The sequence below is a fragment of the Ischnura elegans genome, chromosome 13 (genome assembly GCF_921293095.1).
Source record: "Ischnura elegans chromosome 13, ioIscEleg1.1, whole genome shotgun sequence".
Taxonomy (NCBI): Eukaryota; Metazoa; Arthropoda; class Insecta; order Odonata; family Coenagrionidae; genus Ischnura; species Ischnura elegans.
The window spans coordinates 13,945,613-13,953,330 of NC_060258.1; the positions used below are offsets into that span (position 1 = coordinate 13,945,613).

Here is a 7,718-nt window from a genome sequence, read left to right on the forward strand (position 1 = left end):
ATTGTCAAATGTAGATAAGGCCACATTTCGACAGCAATTATTGAGGGGGTCCCTAGCAGGGGCGGTCTGGGTTGAAGAGGGGACCTCGCATGGGGATCATGTAAAACTCCTCCCCCCCAGAAATTACTTGAAATTGCATGCCCGAAAGTATATTTTGACTCTATTGCGGCTCTAGCAAAACTAGGTCAAAGTAAAAAAATAGCTATGTCACGAGACTTTTTTTTTGCCTTTTTGTTGCAGCAAGGACTACTTCATCTCTACGCTGTACATGCTCAAGGATTTGCTAAAGCAAGAACGATTGCTGTGCCGATGCTCTGGGTGAGTAAACATAACAGTGGAATTGTTTTTATTTCTTCTGCACCACGCACATTTGTGTGTAGGGTTGCCCGTATGCTAAGGGATGAAAAAAGAGAGCAGAACCCAAGTCAGCACAAAAGATAGTTTACCCCATTTTTACCCATTAATTTACATGCGTAAAATTACGGTAAAGTATCGCAAACCTGAGTGTAAGCAAGTAAAATTTCTTTATAACGAACCCCAAAGTAACGAAATATTCAGTATAACGAAATTATTTTCTATCCCATAATACGAAATCTCCCGTATAATGTATTTCCAGTATAACGAAATATCTGTTTAACGAACGTATTTCCGCGGTCCGTAGGATTGCATTACAATTACATTTCACTGTAACTATAAATTTAAGTGATAAAATGTTGGCAACTTATTGGTAAAATTATTCTGGGTAAAAACCTACCAATACATTGAATGCGAAACTTTGTTAAGTGAAATCCAAAGTAATTTTTAAAGTATATTGTCAGATTTTGCTGTGGGTATGCTGAACTTTATTCTTCAACTTTAAACTTTTCTTAAGCACATAGAATTATGCAAATACTGCCACATATATTTTCCATTATTATGTGAAACCTTGCAAAGTGAACTCCGAGAATAATTGTTTAAATATCATTTCAGATTATGCCGTGTGTATACTCAACTTCATTTTTCTACGTAAAACTTTTCTTAAGCACACACAATTACATAACTGCCACCCTATATTTTTCTCCTACTTAACCGTTTACTTAACCTTAACCTCCTACTTAACGTTTATTTTACTTAACCGTTGTCAACTCTGGACGGGAATAATTTATGAGTAAAGAGAAGGTAATCCCTGAAGTAGTAGTGGTTCCGTTGAATGGGACTTAGTTTGGCTGTAAATAATTAATTTTCATGTGGTATTTTTCACAGGCCGTATATTATTCTAATATTTAGCACTACTTAGCAGACAGGTCAGGTCAGGGGTAGTGGTAGCGTACGTGATTCCCACCCAGGGGGCCAGGGTTCGGGGCTTCATCATGGCAGTTTATTTTGTTGTCTTCGTTTTGATCATGTCAATTTTTTATTGTCAGAATGGCGTTTAGGAATATAAGCAGTGTCATTTCTAAACAGAGCCTACTGAAATCATTGTCATGTCTAGTCAGAAAAAGCATTAGTTCCACAGTGCTAACCCAGTCCAACTTCTTGAGAAATTTTCTGTGGAATTTTAGGAGGGACAAGGCAACTAAGGATCGCAGAAAAATTTGACTTAAGCCGCCAATATTTTAACAAAATATTCTGCTCCAAAATGTGTCCTAGTCTTCCCTTGTGCCTCTCCTGGTCTTTCATAGCTCCCGTTTGTTAGATGTTTACAGGGATACCACTCAATCTTGGAAACCTTAAAAGCGTGAATGAGCCGTGAGTTACGTCTACCGTGATAAAGCCTGGAAATAGCCGTGAATTTCGTCATAAAAACCTTAAAAATCTCACAATCTTGATTTTATGGTCGTAGAACTACGATTGACAGATTAAAAGAAAAATGGATTATTTTGAATAATTGTATTTCAAGGTCAGTCACGTGCAGGCATCGCAACACCCTATAATAACGATAATTTTGGGTAAAGGCAACAAATTTGTGTTCATTTCCTGCAGTTCCAAACTTCCCTTCTGCTTCATGAGGTGGTGCACTTAATATAAGCTGCTTTGCTCCTCGTACAATTCAATGTTGGCAGCCATAATATCAATAATCATCCCGTCACTAAGGAAGCGTTGATGGAAAGGTCAAAAAACCTTCATAGATAGGCTGAAACGCTTCTATACCATTCGATGTTCAATGCAATGTCACGTGGATTTATCGCAATTTTTTAAGCACAATTATAGGTCCTTGTGCCATGGCGACACATTGACCTTAAGTCTGTACCAAAGCCGGAAGAATGGTAACCAAAGTGTTCATTAACACTTGCAAAAATTCAGACACTACTTCTTAACTCATCTGGCTCCCCGGTCCCTCTATATTTCCACTCACAATCTTTGGCCAGAGCTGAATTTTGCAAAAGATTTGTGACGTCATGAGAGAGAGATGGCACTTTGATTGCGGCGTTTGCATTCACGGCGTCTGTCGCGTTTGTTAAATTTGTAGTTAACGTGCGTCCGATGATTGTTACGTGATCAATATTTCTGCCTAAAATGCCTCATCTACAAACCGTGGATTTGACGACGTTTAGACCATGAAAACCTGGAAAAAGAAACGGTGAATTTTATAATTTGGATTGAGTGGGAACCTTGTTTTTAGGTGATAAGTTGTGGTAAAGAAGTGTTTATGCACTGTTGTGTGTATATCGGTAATGCAAATGTGTGTTGACTCATCTTCTCGCAGTCAAATCCGGGATCCAGTGTTCAAGTTCCTGATTGAAGTCCTGGAGAAACTGGAACTAGCGGTCGAAAATCCAAGGTATGCTCTTTAAATGCATTCATTCGTTTCGTGTTCACTGCATTTTGTATCATGATGAATATATACACATGCACAAACAGTGAAACCTCTTTGCATCGTAATGGAGGGGACCAAAACTTGGACAATTTGATCTATAGAGGTTCACTATGGAGAGGTTTCAGTTATGGACACCATTTTTTTCATATCCTTCAGAAATGAAAGGCTTTTAAACCATTATATTTATGTCTTTAAACAAACATGCATGCATTAGTGAACATATTTATTAATAACAGAGAGCGAGCTTTATCGTGTGCAAACTGGAGCAAACAGTCAAAAATCCAACGTATTCTATTTGATTGCATTCATTCATTTCGTATTCATTGCATTTTGTATCCTCGGCGAGGTAAATAACCTAAAAAAACCCCTAGGATGGGCAGTATCACAGAGCACAGTAAATAAAGATAAAAAAATCACATTAAGAATGAATTTTTGGTGGCATTACCACCTTCCTCGGAGTTAGGTAAAAGACTGTAGGTTGAGGGTGAAAGATAGCAGAGGGAAGAAGGGAAAATAGAGGGGAGGTAGGGTCCAAAGAGGGGGGGAAAGAGTGAGCTGAGGCAATTAAGGGATTATCGGTTGATATTTAGGCCGGGAGGAAGAAATGCTTTGAATAGCCAAATGTAAGTTAATTCAAGGGAATTAAGTTTGAGTGGGTGGTCCGTGGCGGGAAGGGAGGCTAAAACTGGTACATTGCAGCAATCATTGAATTGACGGTGATGAGTGGCCGCATGTTTCGCCACCGGTAGGATCCCCAAAGTCAGAGGCAGTGCATGATGCCCTGTGGTTATTAACCCTATCGCGCTGGACATCGGGTGGAGCCGATGGGCATTTTATATGCAGAACACCTGACGTCGGGTATAGCTGTCGCGGGGGATGGGAACCGACCGCAGAGGTAGCTATGGTCCCTTGTATTCAGGCCCGGCCCGAGACCCAGCTTAGCGAGACCCTTGTGCCTCCCCTTGGGCAATTAAGCCCGACCCTCCCACTTATTTATGAACCTTCCCACAGCAGGAACTTGCGTTAATGGGGAGATTCTGTTGTTTTATTGTTTTATCGCTCATGAATGTTACAATCCAAATAACTTCCAACATTACATACCCTTTATTTTCTGATCCATTCATTTTCCCCCGAGTAATTACTAATACGCCGGTATTTTAAAGTAATGTAACTTGTACATCCAACTTCGTACCTGCGTAGTATGCCCTATTGTTAGCTACTCATTTTGGGTGGAACATGCGCTCAGCTGCCTGACAATGTCTCGGTTAAACTACGCGGAAAAACCAAACCTTCCACTCTCACGATGATATCGCACGTGCATTCATACAGGTGTTGAGCGCTAATGACATTTTCACCAAATTTTTCGATGGCCCTCTCCGATTCTAAGAAAAGCGATCCTCAATATGCTATTGTGCTAGTTCTTTCATGGGTTTCGCTCTCGGGGTAACGGAAGAATCGCTGAGTCGCGTTCGAGTGATGGGTCTAGTATCTGAAACTCATAACACGTTGCAACCTCTCGCGTGGGATCCATCCTCGTGCATGACTCTGACACCCTACTCCGATTAACAACTTGCTCTCGCGTGGGAATTGGTCTCCTCGTATTCCTCCAACACTTTATGCCGCTTAACACGTTGCAGTATCCTGGCGTGGGAAGGCGTATGATGTTAATGATCATGCGGCCTTTTGCGGCCAATAGGAAGACGTCAAGGTGGTCACGAGATGGACGTGACACGGGAGGAAGCCTCTTGGAGGGGATAGACACTTAAGGGAGTCTTGCGTTTTATCTCAGAGAAGGAGTTTGTACCTGTATGATCTGACAATTAAACGTGTGGAACCATACTTGTCATCTCATTCTGCCTTTTAAAAACCTGGCCCTTCCTATTAACCTTAGTGCTTACAGTGTTGTGTTTGTCATAAGGGAGCTGTAATTGGTTAGAAATTATTTCACGTGCCGCACTGTCTCTCAGAAACTAAAAGAGACATTGCTCTAATGTAAATGTCGTTGAAATTGACGCATAAACATTAGCCCAAAAACGTATTTTGTTATGTCTAATTTGATCAACTTTCACTTGCAATACTATATATGAAGTGAAAAGGGTCAAGCAGGTAAAGATGGTGAAAAGTGCCCCTAGAGATTTTGAAAAATAAAAAATATACATTTAAAGTGCATAAAAAATTATGTGTTTCCCCAAAGTTTCAGGTCTCAACAGTCGAAAATAAGCCCAAAAAAAATTGAATCGCGATTTTTAGTTTTTTAACCATATCTCCAGTTTTTATATTTATAAAATCGTTATCTTGATTTTAAAATGTAAATACAATTACATTCTACCATTCTGATTTTTTTCAAAATTCTTGGACCGAAAACTCAGCTTTTACATAAGTTTGAAAATTTCAAAATTAAATTTCAAACTTTAGGAATGAATATACATGTCGAAGAAAATATACGTTGCTACCCCTACTCTGCAATATAATCTAAATTTTTTTTCAGATTTTTAAAATTGGTGGAACACTTTCAAAAACACGAATAACTGCTTTCTGCCATTTGCATCTATGTATTGCAGGAGGATATTTGATTTGATTGTTGAGAGCAACGATTGTTGATCAGTTTGTTATATTATTGATTAAGAAACCAAAATTAACGTAAACATTGCCTATCGCACTTAAATTGGTCATAGTTATTGTTTATAACCATACCATTAACCTTCCATTGGGAGCAATGGATCTGACAGGCTCAGCGCTTTTCTTGCCAATAGGTGTCATAGAATTTGTACTCATAATATGTTTGATTTGTAACGCTACAAGCAGCATTTAGGTTTTCGCATTTATACCGACAGATAAATTGGGTATTATTTAGCATAAATAGGCAAAATAATGGTAAAATAAAGCGAAATTAAAGCATTATCGCATATATAATATAGCCTTATGTTATACATAGCAAATAATAATTAATTTACGTGTTAGACTATGCTAATAACGATGCTTATAAGTTAAAAGGTGAACTACTGAGCCGTGCGGAGAGTTAATTATGTTATTTTACATCTTTGCGGGGTAGGCAAATTGCACCTGAACTCAGAAACTCCAATATTGCGCTTGACGAAAGGCTAAGTTAGCCCCCAAGCTTTTAGGAATACGTCTGCCGAAAATGATTTTTCCATGTCTCCGGACTCTAATTAACCATGAAGTTATTGCCTACATTTTAAGCTAACTTCCTAATAGTTCGAGAATATGACTGATTATTTGGGGACCAGTTTTCGACGAGGCGATGACACCTCCTCATTGTTAATGCCAGCAATAGGCTTTCTCTCATGCTTAATTTCTCAATCAGTGAATTTGAAACAATACGGACGAGTCGGGTGCAGCACTGACGGAGAAAATTATTCAGATAAATTGCTAAGTGAGAGACAGGTTTCCATGAATGTTAATTATAAAAGTCTACATGTGTGAGCGTTGTAAGAGTTAGTCCAATTCCGTGGAAATAAGAGAGGCAGTCGAACAATCTCGTCCGTTGGCACCTGGTATTCGCCGTTACGGAAAAGGTACCAGAGACACCACATTCGGAAGGCGCAATGGTGGAATTTGAACTTGAGAAATGTGTAATTATTGTGTTCCAAAGGAACCAGGCAGCTGCCTTATGCCACACGAAGTTTAGTTATAGAGGGTTCCATTTCCAAGTTTAGGAATGCAAAAAGACATATGATACCCTATAGTAAATAACTGACAGGGTTTGAGATTGTTATGTTAACGGTGGTATAACGAAACTTTTATGGTAACAAAATAAAAAGTGTTTTTTCGCTCTTTTCTATGAATGGTATTGTTTGTAATGGAGATATTGTTTAAAATTATTTTTAAAATGTAATATAAAAAAATCATTTTTAGATAAAGCGTAACTACTGCAACATATGAATTCATTTTTAAATTGTATGACCATTGTGACGTCCTTTATGCATATTCGAAAAGACGATATACCAATTATCACCGCTTCTGTTATGTTCGCACAGTAATTAGGAAATTAAATCTTAAAAGTATGGTTGTAAACAATAATTACGATCAATATAAGTGTGATAGGCATCGTTTATTTCAGCGAAAAACTGTTAAAAATACTGTTGAAAATCTCAACAGTTACTTGGAACAACTGTTGAATCCAACAGTAACCGTTAAAATGCAACCGTTTTTTCACTATGGGCTGGCCCCGGTGTGTTGTATCCTCGAAGGGCTCCACTTTAGCCCTCATTCTCTGTCTGATTGATTTTCGATCTAAATCGCTTACCTTTTACAATATCATTTTCCGTCACACTGCGAAGTTTGGAGGCCATCCGGTGGTGGCACGTGGGAAACGATCCCTTGGTATCGGTTTCCTACACTTTCTTTCAAATACTCCTAAGGGGGGTTTTTTTGAAAATTTGGGTGCAATTCAGTGCCCTTCCGCATTGAAATCAGTATTGCTGATGGAAATAACGTGATGCTCCTTGTTTATTTCAGCACTGCAATGGATCATGATCTGATTCCTGTGGAGAAAGTGAAATTCTTGGAGGTGCAGTGGAACAAAATGTCTCCTTTAGAGAGGCTAGTAAGTGCACCCAATGTTGTAATTGTTTTCAAATGCTAAAGTTTGAGTAAATTGTAATAATTTATATTCAAATTTGATAATGCACCCATGTACGTCTCGTATAGCGCAAGGGATGCGTTCCTTGGGGTCTTTGCGCTATACGAATTTGCATTATACGACAGCGTTTTAGCATTGGGAAGAAAGGCATGCGTTCCTGGTAGCACAGGTCTTGGGTATTGAATTTTATCTAAAACATATATATTCTCATAAATAGCCTTATAAAACATTATTTATATAAATGTTTATAGTTTAAAATATCTTTAAAGATAGTATGCAAGCTTTCAAATACTTTTATTCACGTTAAAAAAATTCTTA

The 7,718-nt window shown here is 38.5% G+C and overlaps 1 long non-coding RNA gene across 1 annotated transcript; it reads left to right on the forward strand.

The window, feature by feature from the left end:
* The first annotated feature begins 239 nt into the window (after positions 1-239).
* LOC124170103 lies at positions 240-7,361 on the forward strand. The gene is made up of 3 exons (XR_006867313.1): positions 240-318; positions 2,687-2,761; positions 7,277-7,361. It is a non-coding gene; the product is annotated as an uncharacterized LOC124170103 (long non-coding RNA).
* The last annotated feature ends 357 nt before the right edge of the window (positions 7,362-7,718 follow it).